We start from the raw sequence: 17,436 nt of genomic DNA on the forward strand, positions 1-17,436 counted from the left end.
GGGGCTTAGGGAGTGTGGGGCTGGGGGTTGGGGGGGGCACTGCAGTTTAAATAGGGTTGTTGATGAGTCCCCACCCAGAAGGTGACATTTGAAGAAAGACTTGGACGAGGTGAGGGCGTTAGCTGTGCTGATGTCTGGGGGAAGGTCATGCCAGGCGGAGGGACGAGCAAGTGCAAAGGTCCTGGGGTAGGAGCTGGATTGAATCAATGACAGAGCAAGTAAGTATACTGTACAGTCTGTAGTGAAATTACAAAGCACAAAGTGCTATTGGGGGAAGACGTGTGGCTCTAGGAAAGTTTATAATAAGGGGATGTGACTTTGATGGGAGGGCCGGGCGTCCTTGAGGAAGTGCCCCTGGACAGGCGTGCTAATGCTGAGTAGAGGGGGCAGCATGTGCAGAGCTCCTGTGACAGGAGGGGGCAGGGTGAGCACAGAGCCAGTGGGGCTGGGATGCCTAGGTGAGCTGGGGGCGGGCCGGAGAGGCAGCTTGGGCTCAGGCTGTGGGCCTCGTGGACTGTGTCATTTTCTAAGAATAAGGAGAAGCTTAGATGGGTCCAGTGCAGTGGAGTGGGTGTCATAAATCATACTCATATTTTGCAAAGATCATGTAGCTCAGAGTGGAAAAGTGGGTTGGAATGGATCAGGGGACCCAGGTGGGCGCACCAGGGAGGATCTTAGAGAACTGCCCAGGCAGGAGACGCTGTGAGTGATGGTGGAGAGACAGAGGTGGTGGATTGCCTAGGCATTTGCGGGTGAAACCAACAGGGCTTGGTGACAGGTTGAAGGTGGGGGGCATGGGGAGGAGGGAGGGAGGTGTCCAGCCTGAGCACCCAGGCAAAGGAGAGGAGAGCATTTGGGCTGGTGGGGCGAGTCACCGGGTAGCTTTGATACAGAATGAGTTCGAGGGACCTTTGAGGCACGGAGGCCCCTAGAGACAGGTCTGGAGATCAGAGACGGTCTTTCGAGAATCACTTGCACGCAGGAAGCCAAACTGTGGACAGTGACATCAGCAGGGAGAGACGTAGCACGGAGGAATGACGCCCCATCGGTCACTGGTCAGGTGGGGGAGGATGAGCCATCAGGGGACGGGTTCCATCTTATCATATCTCTAAACAGGAGTAACAGTTTGGAAAAAATACCAATGTGTTTTTCTATTTTGTCTTTACGCACAATGACCTGCTATTTTGTTAGTGCAGAGCTCACAGCTGTAACTTATAAACCTCAACATCCCAAGAGCTTAACACAATGGGCGCTTATTTTTGGCTCGTGTGAAGTCCAAAGGGGTGTTTCTGATGCACAGGGGACCTCCAAAGCGTCATTCAGGGACCCAGGCTCCTTCCGTCTGGGCTCTGCCTGAGCCCGGCTAGCAAGAGGCCCACATCCCACTCATTCCATTGGCCGGGACTCAGTGACACAGTCACACCCAGCCTCACGGGAGGCTGAAGGGCCTGGAGGAAGTGGGTGTGAGAGGTACTGTGCCAGCTGCTTGTTTAGCTTTTATCAGCTTGGAGGAGGGGAGGGAGGGGAGGGAGGGGACCGCTGGGGATGCTAAGAAAACAAAAGTTAATACCTCCTTTCTGATATTCAAAATAGGATTCTGCAGCCCGAGAAAAGGCTTGAAATCTAGGTGTTGAGAAAGAAAGGACTTTAAAAATTCCTTTGACCTCTTTTAACCTTACAAGGTTAGAAGCTTCCTTTCTTAACCCTCCAAGGTCAGACTGGACCTCGGTGTTTCTCCCCCTCTGTGGATGAGATTCCCTGTCTTATCCGTGGGTCTAGACAGGAGTCCAGAGTGGAAAGAGGGCGACAGGGCATGCAGGGAACAAGCGAAGCCCACCCGCCATCCCTGGGCACCGTGGAAGGAAGGCAGAGGCAGCAGGCTGGGAGGAGGCCAAGCCGACGGGGGGCTGCGTGGAGAGGACCCCTGGGGGTAAAGGCTCAGCCCTCCGCCAACCCTGGCAGGAGTCTGTTGGGGGAGGGCAGGAGTGGGTCCTGCTCAGGACTGAAAGCTGCGATGGCCCGTTGTGGGGGGATGACCTGAAGGGGGGGATACTCCGCCTCAGTCGGGGAGGGCAGTGAGAATACGGGGCGGCTGGGGGCCAGCAGAGAGATGCAGAGGGCTCTACAGGGCCAGGCAGGGCCCCACCCACTTCACAGCAGAACCTGGAAATCAGGGGTCCGCCAAATCCCCTTGGCCCCCGCAGTGCACACGGTGACCAGCATGTGGCCAGGGGGTCACACGAGCCCCACACTGCCCCCAGCCGCACCCTAGAGGGACAGGAGGACCAAGGCCCCAGAGGCCGTTACCTTAAAGAGACCAAGTCAGACCCAAAGGGACGGTTCAAAGGATCCGACTGAACTCAACTTTATATCAGGTTTGATCAAAGTTTGTGCCTACCCGTCATGCCCTCCATGCCTGCAGTTGGTGATAGTTCATGACAAAGCCCAGATCAGCCACCGATAAATAACTGGACGCCGGTTCCTTTGCACCCCTGAGTGTGGTGGAACAGCTCAGCCAACGGCTGGGACTCCAATGCTAGAGAGGGAAGGGGAGGGGGAGGGTGGGAGGCGACCCCAGGTGGGTCCCCACAGCAGCGGCGGTCACCTGCCATTCCGGGGCGTCCACAAGGTGGTGGGAGAGCCCCACCTTCTCCATCCGCGCCTGGGAGGGCCGGCGGGGGAGCCAGAGGCATGTCTAGTATTTCTCTGGCACAAAGGGAAGGAGAGATTGTGCTTTTAAAGCATTTTCCGCCCTCGCAAGGATTCATGGTTCTACGGCTGAATTCTTTTTTTTTTTTAACTTTGTAAACACACTTTTTCTGCAAAGCACACAGCTACATTTTTTTTTTTATGAATTACATTTTTAACAACAGATCTTGTGCCAGGCCTTGTGTTAAGGCTTTTATGTACTTTAAACCTCATTTAATCATCCTACCTTTAGAAGTGGGCAAAACCCCTGCCATGTTTTTTGGATCCGGAAGCCTGAAGCTTGGTGAGCGTCACTTGGCACTCACGGTTGGAGCTGGACTTGAACCGGGACTCGAACACAGGACTGAGTGACCCTGGGGCCCAAGCCTCCGGCAGCACCTGAGGACTGCAGTGTTCGCAGTTAGGCTTGGGGTCACTCATAGGTTCATCCAGCGAGTGTGGAGTGCCTGCCTTCCACAGGTCAAGCTAGGAGAGAGAGGGGGGCGGCATCATCAGACCAGCACAGACCTCACAGCCTGGGCTCTACCCTCCTTTCTCAGCCTCTCTGTCTCCTCCAGCCGCCCCTGCCCATCCATCGACCGTTTGTCCGTAAGGCTGCCTTTTGGCTCCCAGTTCAGGAGGACTGGGCAGTACCAGAGCTGCAGGAGTGTGTGTGTGTGCATGTGTGTGTGCGTGCGTGCGCACGCGTGTGCGCACGCGTGTGCGCACGTGCGTGCTGGTGAAAGCGCGTGCTTCCACAAGTGTTGTAGAGAAAGGTGCCTTCCCTTCATTTATGCAGAGTTAACAGATTCCGGGTGTCCTTCATTCAGCAGTGCTTTTCACTCTTCAGGGAAGCTTCCGTGCCCTACACACACTCACACACACACACACACACTCACACACACATGCACAGAGTCTGCATTGCAAATTCCAGGAGGGCAGGATAATCCAACTCCTTTTGCACCCTCCTGCAGAACCTGGCGCGCAGAGGGCCAAACACGTGGTAGACGCTCCAACACGTTTATTTGATCTACACAGGATGGCATCAGTAGAAGTTGCGTGGTTACTCTTGTGTCTGCACAGGTATGTTATGCGTTAAAACGAAATGTTATGGACGGGCCTGGGAACTCTCAGACTATTTCCGAACATATGCCCTCCTTGTAGGGAGCCTATGGCACCAAACCCTGGACTCTGGGCCATCCAAAGGCTGGGACAAAGGGGTTGTGGCTAGAATCTGAGCTGAGCCAGAGCAAGAACCCAGTGTCTGGGTGTCAGGCTGTGCTAGAGCTGAAGGATGTTGGGCTCAGGTTCTAGAATCAAGGCGGTGGCACCCAGGATGGCTGTGGACACCTCGTCCGTGGGCTGGGATACAGCCGCACGGGGACACAGGGTCACCTGAGAGAACGCAGGACGCTCAATTAAATTCAAATTTCAGTTAAACATCAAATAATTCTTACGTCTCAGCACGTTCCAGGCAATATTTGGCATCCTGTATTTTTGTTTTTGTTTTTTTTTGCAGTACACGGGCCTCTCACTGCTGTGGCCTCTCCCGTTGCGGAGCACAGGCTCCGGACGCGCAGTCTCAGCGGCCATGGCTCACGGGCCCAGCCTCTCCGCGGCATGTGGGATCTTCCCGGACCGGGGCACGAACCCGTGTCCCCTGCATCGGCAGGCGGACTCTCAACCACTGCGCCACCAGGGAAGCCCTGGCGTCCTGTATTTTGATGTGCTCCATCTGGCAGCCCTGTTGAGACAGCTCCTGGACCCTGGCGAAAGAAGCCTCCCCGGGGGCGCCCGAGAACCTCTTTCTCGAAGCGGCCAGGTGATCAGGAACCCCAGGCTTGGGCTGCTGGCCAGTGCCTGCCGAGCTCAACTTTGATTTGCTGTCCCCCTGAGAGAGCAGTGAACACCCAACATTCATGAGAAGTGCAAGCCAACCTTTGGGCAGGTCTTGAGAGCGGAAGCTCCTGGGTTATGCTCACTGGGATCTTGAAAGTTTCCGGTGGCTTTTGTGCTTTACCTATGTGTTCAATATGTCAAAATTCTGAATCTACTAAACGGGACTTTCTAACACTTAACCATTATTTATACAACTAATACATTTAAGACCTATTAAGTTTTCAAATGATTTTAATCTTTTATCTTCATGCCCATGAATTATTAAACTTTTGTATTACGAAATATAACTGAAAAGCGCAAAAAACAAAACGAACAGCTCCATGATTTATCACACACGTGGAGCCACAGTCAGGTCTAGACAGAATATTTGCCAGCCGCCTAGAAATCCGTCTCGTGCTGTCTCTATCACCCAGCTCTTCTACTCTCAGTCTCTACCAAGAGGTAACCACTTTTCTGACTTTTATGTTCATTGCTTTCAGGCTTTTGAAAAAATAGGTGTAACAGACATGCCCACGTCTTAGTTTGCTCCCCCCTCTCCTGCCCAAGCTGGTAGGAGGTGATTCCAGGAAGCAGGAGTAAGGAGAATAAGATGGGGAAGGGAGAAAACCTAATATAACAAACACATGAATGACCAGGTCACTGGTGTGGGCAACTGGGGCTCAGTCATATTGGGGTGCCCTGAGAAGACAAATGGAACAAGCTTTATCATTGTCCTGCTGTAGGATGGATCGCTGAGGCACTTATTTACCATCTTCCAGTCCCTTCTGGTGGAGGGGTGCCACTGAGGGCCTTAGCTACCCTGCACTGTAGCTGCACCTTTTGGAGGAGGTGCAGACTCTCAAGGTGCTGGAGAAACCTCAGCAGTTTGAGGTGGGAAACTGTCAGCATGGTGGGAACCGTCTACTGCAGCTACGAGCGAACCCAGGTGAACCTAGGACATACACAGCTGTGCTACTCAGAGTGACGGTACGCAGCAAGATGCAGGGCTTGTACCAGGATTTAAATCAATGCACTGCTTCCTTCACCTGGAAAGTCTTACTACAAAAGAAAGGAAAAAGGCAGCTGAACTAAGTAGTGGGTTTAGTGACGCTCTGGTGCAAGGCCCTTCTTTCCTGCTGGGCAGGACACTGTTTACAGACTGGCAAGCCCGAGTCTTTCTGTACAGCAGCATGCATCCTTAAATTCTAGGGTTTAGTTCAGCCTTTTCTTCTTTCTTTTCTTCAGTATTTGGCTGAGATGCTCATCTTGCGGGATCTTAGTTCTCAGAAGCGGGATGGAACCTGGGGCTCCAGCAATGAGAGCACCGAGTCCTAACCACTAGACCGCCAGGGAATTCCCTAGTTCAGCCTTTTAAAAATTTTTTTGTGTAAATAAGATCAGAAGTATGTGTTCTTTTGTGTCTGGGTTTTTGTTGCTGTTGATCATTTTGATTTTGAAAGTCATCCACGTGGCTCTGGTTCATTTTCAGCGTTGTAATGTGTGGATATATCCTAAGGTATTAATCCATCCTTCTGTTGACAGACATGTGGGCTGTTTCTATTTTAGGGTTATTATAATAATGCTACTTGGACACGGTAATACATGTTTTTGGTATATATATGCACGCATTTCTTTTGGGTATATATTCAGAAATGGCACTTCAGGGTAAATATATGTTGACCTTTAGTAGATAATCTCAACAGTTTTCCAAAAGGTGTACAAATGTGCACTCCTAACGGCAGTGTGTATTGCTTACATACTTAGCACAATTTGGTATTGTTTGTCTTTTACTTTTAGCCGTCTGGTGTACAATGGTGGTTTTAATTTACATTTCCCTGTGACTAATAAGGCTGAGCATCTCTTCATATGTTCATTAGTCATCTCAGTATCTCCTCTGTAAAGTACCTGATCAAACATTTTCCCCATATTTCTATTGGATTATAAGCTGATTTATAAGAATTTGTTTTGTATTTATATTTAAACCTTTTGCATATTCTTTTTTTTTTTTTTTTTTTTGCGGTACGCGAGCCTCTCACTGTTGTGGCCTCTCCCGTTGCGGAGCACAGGCTCCGGACACGCAGGCTCAGCGGCCATGGCTCACGGGCCCAGCCGCTCCGCGGCATGTGGGATCTTCCCGGACCGGGGCACGAACCCGTGTCCCCTGCATCGGCAGGCGACCCCCAACCACTGTGCCACCAGGGAAGCCCCATATTCTTAATTTTAATGTATTGGGTTGGCCAAAAAGTTCGTTTGGGTTTTTCCTGTAAGATGTTCAAATCATCAATTTCTTTCTTTTTTTCTTTTTTTGGTGTCCTATGAAAGAAATCTTTCCTTACCTAAGGTTATGAACATATTCTCCTATGTTATCTTCTAGAAATTTTATTTTTTAATTAATTTTTATTGGAGTATAGTTGCTTTATGTTGTGTTAGTGTCTACTGTACATCAAAGTGAATCAGCTCTACGTATACATATGTCCCCTCTTTTTGGATTTCCTTCCAATTTAGGTCACCGCAGAGCACTGAGTAGAGTTCCCTGTGCTATACTGTAGGTTCTCATTAGTTATCTATTTTATACATAGTAGTGTGTATATGTCAATCTCAATCTCCCAGTTCATCCCACTCCCCTTTCCCCCTTGTTATCCATATGTTTTTTGTTCTCTAAGTCTGTGTCTCTATTTCTGTTTTGCAAATAAGATCATCTATACCATTTTTCTAGATTCCACATATATGCATTAATATACGATATTTGTTTTTCTCTTTCTGACTTACTTCACTCTGTATGACAGTCTCTAGGTCCATCCACGTCTCTACAAATGTCCCAGTTTCGTTCCTTTTTATGGCTGAATAATATTCCATTGTATATATGTACCACTTCTTTTTTATCCATTCCTCTGTTGATGGACACTTAGGTTGCTTCCATGTCCTGGCTATTGTAAATAGGGCTGCAGTGAACATTAGGGAGTATGTGTCTTTTTAAATTATGGTTTCCTTTGGGTATATGCCCAGTAGTGGGATTGCTGGTCATATATGGTAGTTCTATTTTTAGTTTATTAAGGAACCTCCATACTGTTCTCCATAGTGGCTTTTCTCCGCACCCTCTCCAGCATTTATTGTTTGAAGATTTTTTGATGATGGCCATTCTGACCAGTGTGAGGTGATACCTCATTGTATTGTTTTGATTCACAATTCTCTAATAATTAGTGATGTAGAGTGTCTTTTCATGTGCCTCTTGCCCATCTGTATGTCTTCTTTGGAGAAATGTCTATTTAGGTCTTCTGCCCATTTTCTGATTGGGTTGTTTGTGCTGCATGAGCTGTTTGTATATTTTGGAGATTAATCCTTTGTCAGTTGTTTCGTTTGCAAATATGTTCTCCCATTCTGAGGGCTGTCTTTTCATCTTGTTTATGGTTTCTTTTGCTGTGCAAAAGCTTTTAAGTTTCATTAGGTACCATTTGTTTATTTTTGTTTTCATTACTCTAGGATGTTAGTCAAAAAAGATCTTGCTGCGATTTATGTCAAAGAGTGTTCTGTCTACATTTTCCTCTAAGAGTTTTATAGTGTCTGGCCTTACATTTAGGTCTTTAATCCATTTTGAGTTTATTTCTGTGTATGGCGTTAAAGAGTGTTCTAATTTCATTCTTTTACATGTAGCTCTCCAGTTTTCCCAGCACCACTTATTGAAGAAGCTGTCTTTTCTCCATTGTATATTCTTGCCTCCTTTGTCATAGATTAGGTGACCATAGGTGTGTGGGTTTATCTCTGGGCTTTCTATCCTGTTCCATTTATCTATATTTCTGTTTTTGTGTCAGTACCGTACTGTCTTGATTACTGTAGCTTTGTCATATAGTCTGAACTCAGGGAGCTGGATTCCTCCAGCTCCGTTTTTCTTTCTCAAGATTGTTTTGGCTATTCGGGGTCTTTTGTGTTTCCATACAAATTGTACAATTTTTTGTTCTAGTTCTGTGAAAAATGCCATTGGTAATTTGATAGGGATTGCATTGAATCTATAGATTGTTTTGGGTAGTATAGTCATTTTCACAATATTGATTCTTCCAATCCAAGAACATGGTATATCTCTCTATCTGTTTGTGTCATCTTTGATTTCTTTCATCAGTATCTTATAGTTTTCTGCATACAGGTCTTTTGCCTCAGTAGGTAGGTTTATTCTGAGGTATTTTATTCTTTGTTGCAATGGTAAATGGGATTGTTTCCTTAATTTCTCTTTCCAATCCTTTGTTGTTAGTGTATAGGAGTGCAAGGGATTTCTGTGTATGAATTTCTACCCTGCAACTTTACTAAATTCATTGATTAGCTCTAGTAGTTTTCTGGTGGTATCTTTAGGATTTTCTATGTATAGTATCATGTCATCTGAAAACAGTGACATTTTTACTGCTTTTCCAATTTGGATTCCTTTTATTCCCTTTTCTTCTCTGATTGCCGTGGTTAGGACTTCCAAAACTTAAGAAATCTTTCCTTACCTAAGGTTATGAATATATTCTCCTATGTTATCTTCTAGAAATTTTATTTTTGACCTTCTGTGTATAGGCCTACAATTTATCAAGAATTGACTTCACTTTTAGTATAAGGCGAGTGCCAAGCTTAATTTTTTTCATATGAATATCTGCTTGACTGAGCACCATTTATTGAAGAATGTCCTTTCCTTACTATTCTACAGTGCCATCTTTGGCACAAATAAAATACCATATGTGGGGTCTGTTTCTGGACTGTATTCTGTTCAATTGGTCCATTAGCCTATATGTGCACATAGCTTTATGGTAAGTCTACATCTGGTAGAGTAAGTTCTCCAACTTTGTGCTTCCTTAAAATTTTTCTGACTGTTCATGGACATTTATTGTGCATGTTTAAGAATCAGTCTTTCAATATTCATAATATATATTTATTTTAAAAACTCTGGGATTTTTAAACTTTGGGATTTTAAAATGATAGACTGATCCGGAAAGATTGAAATATTTGCAATATCCAATCTATGAACATTTTATATACATATATATATATATACACACACATACATATACATATATATATCCATTTATTTAGGTCTTTTAAAATTTCTCTCATTAATGTTTCATGATATACAGGACTTACAGATCTTTTAAAAAATATTTATTTATTTATTTATATTTTTGTCTGCATCAGGTCTTAGTTGCAGCATGCGGGCTCTTTGTTGTGGTGCATGGGCTTCTTTCTAGTTGTGGTGCATGGGCTCCAAAGCATGTAGGCTCTGTAGCTGTGGCACACGGGCTCTAGTTGTGGCATGTGGGCTTAGTTGCCCCACGGCAGGTGGGATCTTAGTTCCCCTACCAGGGATCGAACCCATGTACCCTGCATTGGAAGGTGGATTCTTTACCACTAGACCACCAGGGAAGTCCCTGCCTTGCTAATATTTTGCTTAAGAGAGATTAATCTGTAAGTTTCCTTTTTAAAAATGTCTTATCAGGTTTTGCTTTCAATGTCATGCTGACTTCATAAAACGGATTAAAGGGTGCTTCTCTCTCCTCTTTTTTTTTTCTATTTCCAGGAAGAATTTGGGTAATATTGGCATTATATTCTTGTTAACTGTTTAGATGAACTCACCAGTGAGCCAGCTGGGCCTGGAACTTTCTTTGTGGAAAAATTTAAAATTGTGAATTCAATTTCTTAATAATTGTAGGCTATTAGGATTTTCCATTTCTTTTTGTGATTGTTTGGGAATATGTGTTTTCCAAGGAAATTGTCCACTTCATCTTAATTTAAAAAATTTTTTGGTACAAGTTTGTTTATAATATCCTATTATGACCTTTTTGATGTCTATAAGATCTGTAGTAATGTCCCTGTTATGGGCTGAATTGTGTCTCCTCCTCCCTCCCCAAGTTCATATATTGAAGTCCTAACCCCTAATACCTCAGAATGTGACTGTCTCTAGAGATAGGACCTTTAAAAGAGGTAATTAAGGTAAAATGAGGTCATATGGGTGGTCCTTAATCAAATATGACTGGTGTCCTTATAAGAAGAAAAGATTAGAACAGAGACACCCACAGAAAGAAGACATGTGAAGACACAGGGAGAATATGGCCATCTACATGCCAAGGGGAGAGGCCTGGAATAGATCTTGCCCTGGAACCAACCCTGCTGGCACCTTGATCTTGGACTTCTAGCCTCCATGACTGAGAAAATAAATTTCTGTTGTTTAAGCCACCTTGTCAGTGGTACTACATTGTGACAGCCCCAGAAGACTAATACAGTCCCATTTTTTCGTTCCTGATATAAATTATTCAGTCTTTCTTTTTTCTTAATCAGTCTTGCCAGGGATTTATCAATTAGTCTCTTCAAATAACCCATTTTGTTGATCCTCTCTATGCTTACTTTCTTTTTTTGTTTTAATATTTATTTATTTGGCTGCACTGGGTCTTAGTTGTGGGAGGCAGGCTCCTTAGTTGTGGCTCGTGGGCTCCTTAGTTGCAGCAGGCAGGTTGCAGCAGGCAGGCTCCTTAGTTGCAGTTCAAGGGCTCCTTAGTTGCAGCACGAGGGCTCCTTAGTTGTGGCATGCAAACTCTTAGTTGCGGCATGCATGTGGGATCTAGTTCCCTGAGGAGGGATTGAATCCGGGCCCCCTGCATTGGGAGTGCAGAGTCTTATCCACTGCACCACAAGGGAACTCCCTATGCTTACTTTCTAATTCATTAATTTTTGCATTTATCTGTATTATTTCCTTCCTTCAACTTTCTTTGGGTTTAATTTGCTATTTGTTTACTAACTTCTTGAGATTAATAATTAGGTTGTTGATGTTTTGGCTGTTCCTCTCCTAATATAAGCATTTCTCTAAGCATGACTTCAGATGCATCCCACGAATTTTGACACACAGTATTTTCATTATCGTTGAGTTAAACACTTTGGCAAGACAACTAAGTAAAAAAATATGGCTGAGAGCTAGTGACAGGGACCTGGGGCTTGGTCATGTTCAGAGATTTGGATTTTGGAACTTGGAGATGGTTTGAACAAGGGAACAGATACACTTTCAGGTAGCATTCTGCTGCTAACCAGCGGAAGTGGAGCAGGGCAAACTGAGAGGGTCCCTTGATGCACTAATCACCAGCTAAATACTATCTCTACCCTATCTTCTCCCCTTTTGATATCTCCCCATTCTTTAGACATTTATATCCAACTGCCCGCTTGAATTCTCCACTTAGATATCTAATAGGCACCTCAAACTTATCAAGTCCAAAACCAAAATCCTTGATTTTTTCTCCAGCTCTGCTCCTTGCTTGGTGAATCACCAAGGAAAACTTAGATCACACTTAGGAACCCACAGAGATTTGGGAGGTAAGTATTAGCTGCTTCTACAGGAGTGTCCATCGGTGCAAGATGATCTGTCCTTGCAGCACAGATGGACTAATGCTTCCTAAATATCTAATGAAAGTATCTATGGCCATTTCTCACATCATGAAACCTAAACTTTCTGCCTAATTTTCTGGGTCTTCCATCATCTTCCCTCTGTCCACTCCGATTCATTGCCCTCTTCAACTGGTGTGATCTGATCCCATAACCCCAGAACCACACTTGTCTGTGAATATAAGCTGCTCTTTCCTGGTTCACTGCCTTTCCCAGTGATGTATTCAAATCCTACCAATTCTTGAAGGTTTGCCTTACTTCTCTAACCTTCATCTGTCTCTTCTGAACTTGCTTGTCCAGGTCACATTATTTAGCTCCTAATTGTACAGTGGCTTACACTGTTCAATATTGTGTCACTTATGTTTGTCTTTTGTCCCTAAATAAGTCTGTTGGCTCCCCATGATACTTAGCACATTTTCGCTTCTCAATATTCCCCACTTTGATTTAGGACATCAAAAAGTACTTATTCTAGCTTTGGAAATCCTCAACTCCTCTGCATTGGAGGCCTCACCTTTGCATTTGATTTCAGCCTACACATTGGCTGTCCAAGGCTATGAGACCCCTTGGGTCCCCGTTCTCATCTTTGGGCCTTGATGTTTCCTTTGCCACTGGGTGGCCTGAAATAAGCCCCAGGGAACAGAGACAGGACTTTTTTCTTCTTCTTTCCTCTGTTCTCCTGGACAACAGTTTTCACCCTTTGGTGTGACTCGGGTCCAACTGGCGTGCTTTTTAAAAATGCTTGTTACTATTCCCCCAGAGATTCTGATTCAGTACATCTGGGTTGGCAAGTTTAACAAGAATCCTGGTGCTTCTGGGCAGATGGAACTGTGACCATATGTTGAGGAGCCAAGCTCCTGTGAGCTTTGGATGGTTAGGGTTAGGGTTAGGGTTCATCCCTTTTGTCCTTCTAATTTTTTTTCTTTTTTTTTTTTTTTTGTGGTATGCGGGCCTCTCACTGTTGTGGCCTCTCCCATTGCGGAGCACAGGCTCCGGACACGCAGGCCCAGCGGCCGTGGCTCACGGGCCCAGCCGCTCGGCGGCATGTGGGATCTTCCCAGACCGGGGCACGAACCCGTGTCCCCTGCATCGGCAGGCGGACTCTCAACCACTGCGCCACCAGGGAAGCCCCCCGTCCTTCTAGTTTTAAGTGATATTGCTCCTCCATATTTCCTTTTCGACTTCCCCCAAAAAGTAAAAATATGTGGCTCTGACCCTAACACCTGGCATTTAGCAGGATGACTTCCTGAGAGAAAGCCTTCTGGTTTAGATCATCGTTCAAACTATCATTTAGCTGTCAAAAACAGCTCAAGAGAAAGGAATGCTTAAATGTTGCTCTTAATTTTCTACCCAGAAACTTAGAGGAAAAAGAGGTACATGTTCACGTAGTTTGTATATGCAAAGAAAGGGTCTGGAATGATCTACACTGAACTACAATACTGTCTGTCTACCCTTGGGCAGTGGTATTGGGCGGGACACGCAACATTAACCTTGTAATTCAGCCACTTCAGTACTCTTTGTGGGGTTGTTTTACACTGAGCATGTGCTCCTTTTGTAATAAAAATAAGTTTCCAGGACAAAAAACCCAGCACAGTCCTTTAAAACAAAACACCCAGCGCACGTACTCAGTGTTCTTTCTGTGTGAGGAGGAGGAGTGAAGCACAGTGTCTTCTCCCCTGGATCACCGTGTTCACGCATCACTGGGACGTTTTAACGTCTCGAGCTGTGATTTAGAACCAAGTCCCAAGACGTTTTGTGGCTAAAGAAAGATCTTTGAAGTAATTACGAGCTTGGAAGGGTCCTATTAAATAGTTCTTGTTATCCAGGAAGGAACTCCCTCAATAATTTACAGGGCAGTAGAACTGAAAGATTTCTGGATAACTTTGGGCTCTTCATTGTTTGTTTGTTTTTCACAATTTAAAGTATTGTCTCCCGACTTCTCATTTTCCCAGCAACATCAGTCAGGTGCTTTCGAACCTCAGCGGAGCAGAAGTTACAACTCTCCGGGCATCACTCGCTGTAGCATTGTGTCCGCAATCAGGGTTTGGAGGCAAAGGGCTTTGTCTTCATTTAAACTTGACCAACCGGGGTGCACTGGGACCCTCCCACCTCCACCAATCTCCACTCCGCCCTTCCACCACGATGTTCCCCCTGTTTGTGAGTCGCTTGGCCTCAATTAAAGTGCTTTGCTTTCCCCTTCAATGAATCCGCCTCTTACAGCGCATTCATCCCGCCCATATTTACAGCTACACTTGGGCCCAACATTTCAGTTGCCAACAGACAGACACCTCATTATTTATCCAACTTGAATTGGGACTCTTTTTCTGTTTCTTGGAAACCTCCCTCAAGAGCCCCATAATCCTTTCTCCGGCGAAAACGTTTGCTCCCGCTGAGCGAAATTCCGCTTGTGGCCTCAACACAGCCCACGTTGTTCTTGTCCTTAAAGAGATTGTTTTTACTCCATTAAACTTGTTTTTTTCACGAGGCTCAGAGGATCCGCCTTACCCATTCAGGAGGCACCTGATCAGCAGAAGTCGTCTCGTTCAAATAAAATTAGATTCTTTGCTCGAGGGCCAACATTTTGGAAACAGCCAATTCAATAACCTTGAGGTCTGCCTCTGGGCAGCTAGAGAACGGTGATGACCCCGCTCAGCTTGGGGCAGCTCAAGCCCCAAACTAGCCAAGACTGTATCTGCTGCCGGTCTTGATCTCGATTGGCCTTGAAGCAGCATTTCAGTTGCCTGGCCAGAGATTGAAGTCGGGCCACGGCAGTGAGAGCGCTGAATCCTAGCCACTAGACCGCCAGGGCCAGTGGCCAGTGATAAGACCCCTGGCCCGTCAGCTTTGTAGAAATGAATTCCAACAAAGAGACGGCAAGTAATGAAACAAGTAAAGTATTTATTAGGAGGAAAAAGGGTACGTGTGGTTAGACACAGCGGTGGGCTTAGAAAGAGAGTCGAGCCCTCGTGGTAGTTTGAATCACTTACTTATGTGGGGCATTTCTTCCTTTGACAGATCATCTTCCTTTGCCTGGTTCTGAGTCTGTATTTGGTTTATCTCAGGGTCCTCCCCTGTGTGTGCACGCATCTCTTAGCCAAGATGGACTCTAGCAAAGAGGCCTATGGGTAGGTTGACATCACCTACTGCGGTCTGGTTCCCCCTCCCTTTTGACCTCCAAGGAGCCTTTCTGGGCATGTGTAGTCGGGAAGGGCTCCTTGACTTCGAGAATGAGGAATATGTGGTCTCTTTCTCTCTTATCTGGGCAGGGCTCAGCTTCTCCTCTCTCCTGCTATTGTCTTTATCTTGGTGTATCTGTCCACAAGGGACAAACTCCAGCTGCTCAGCCTGGGGCCCATCTATCTCCTGCTTCAGTCTCACCAGTGAAACTGGGCCACGTCCTGGTGCTTCCTCTAAGAAGCATCACTGGAGAAGTTCATAAAGCAAGTTGCTGACTCCTTTCCGCACAGAAAATTCCAGAGGCTGCTGAGAGGGGCTTCTGGAGGTCGTGAGGACTTTTGCTAACCACTCTGAGGAGCTGGGGTGAAGTCATCTTTCAGGGCAGGAGAGCAGAGAGGATTCTTCGATTTGGAAACAACTGGAATTGGCATCTCCAGGGAATCCTAGAGATGTAGTCAGTCTTCAGACACTCTGCTTACTTGTTATAAGAATTCTCTCTTGGAAAACAGCATTCAAGGTGTTTGTTGAAAAACTGAGAATGTAAAGTTTTCAGTCATATGTTTCAAGAGGTCTTGTATATCATATTTAACATTTTAAGTTGCTTTTAAAAGTTACTTCCAGATCTTTTTTTTTTTTTTTTTTTTTTTTTTGCGGTACGTGGGCCTGTCACTGCCGTGGCCTCTCCTGTTGCGGAGCACAGGCTCCAGACGCGCAGGCTCAGTGGCCATGGCTCACGGACCCAGCCACTTCACGGCATGTGGGATCTTCCTGGACTGGGGCACGAACCCACGTTCCCTGGATTGGCAGGTGGACTCGCAACCACCGCGCTACCAGGGAAGCCCCAGATCTATTTTTAATTGTATTTCAATCACAGCCAGTGGCTTTGGGGCTTGCAGGCAGCTCCACATGTGTATCACAAAGTCCCAAATGGGAAGTTTCTACAAGATGATGTGGTACAGCCTCAGCACGTCAAAAACGAGGAACCCAGGTCTGGAGAGAAGAAGTAACTTGCCCAAGATGACTAGGTTTTTAGATAGCAAGCCCAGCGAAAGATCTCCTAATTATCTTCTCCCTCTAGAGCTCCTTGTTTGTTCCTTGACATCAGTGATTCTCAAATTCTCAGCCCAAACAGACCTCATGCCCCTTCATTCTCCTGATGACATCCACAGGTAAAGTAGCTAATTTCAGCATAATGACCTAATTATAATATAGAGAAGGAATAAAACAGGTCTTTTTTTTTTTTTCCCCCACACCGTGTGTCTTGTAAGACCTTAGTTCCCCGACCAGAGATTGAACCCTGGGCCATGGCACTTTAAGCACCGGGTCCTAACCACTGGACTGCCAGGGAATTCCCTACAAGGCCATTTCTTCAACCAGAAAGGTCCATTGTTACAAAATCTCCTAGACATTTCCCTGCCCCATTCCCTGTGAATATCTGGGTGTCAATGTGACAGGGTCCCTGTCTTGGAGCCCCTTCCATGAGGCTCCCAGTCCTATTATACTTGCCCTAAGCTCACCTCTCCAGGGCATAGCCAGAGCTCAGAGGGTTCTATGTGCTTTGCTGCTTCTCTGCTTAAAAGTTTTCTCCCAATTAACTGTGCAAATTTATACCACTTGGTGCCTGCAATGCCTACCTCCTCTGTGTACCATTGTCCTGAAGATTTCTCATGAGGGGCCAGGGCATCCCCTGAGAGTGCCGCAGGGTACCACACCTGCTGGGTTCCTCTCCTGAAACTGGATGGGTCTCTATCTGCATAATCTCAAGAACCAGATTTACCATCCCAACGGATTGACTTCTGCATTCCGAGCTCAGGATGACATCCACCCATTTTGGCGTGGCCAGGTCATACCTCCAACCTCATTTTCTCCTGCGTGGGCACCTGCAGCTCCTGGCTCTTTATATGTTACGAAAAATATTTTGCTACAAAATCTTTCTACTGGTTTTCACAAATCTCTTGCTCCATTTGCCAGTGGCTATTTCCTTCTGTGAACGGTGCTTGGAGATAAAATGATAGCTTCCTGATCTCATAACTGTCATTACCCTTAGCATGAGTCACGGGATTCTGCAGACCAGTGAAATCTCACCATTGCTCACATTGAACAATTTTAAAAGAATATACACGTCTTACGCTCAGGCGTCTCTTAAAGGCCTGCATGGGCTCTGTTTACTATGTCAACCCGGTTTTCATCATTGGTCTTCGTCAGCTTCAACTCCAGGCAGCACCAGGGCTCAGGGAAGCAAACCACTCTCTGGGGCTGAGTTTATGACTGTTATCAGCATAATCCCGCCAAGGAACAAATGCTTCT

Source organism: Delphinapterus leucas, chromosome 1 (assembly GCF_059928025.1).
Source record: "Delphinapterus leucas isolate spDelLeu-1000000601 "Yukka" chromosome 1, BTC_Dleu_Yukka2, whole genome shotgun sequence".
NCBI classification, from domain to species: domain Eukaryota; kingdom Metazoa; phylum Chordata; class Mammalia; order Artiodactyla; family Monodontidae; genus Delphinapterus; species Delphinapterus leucas.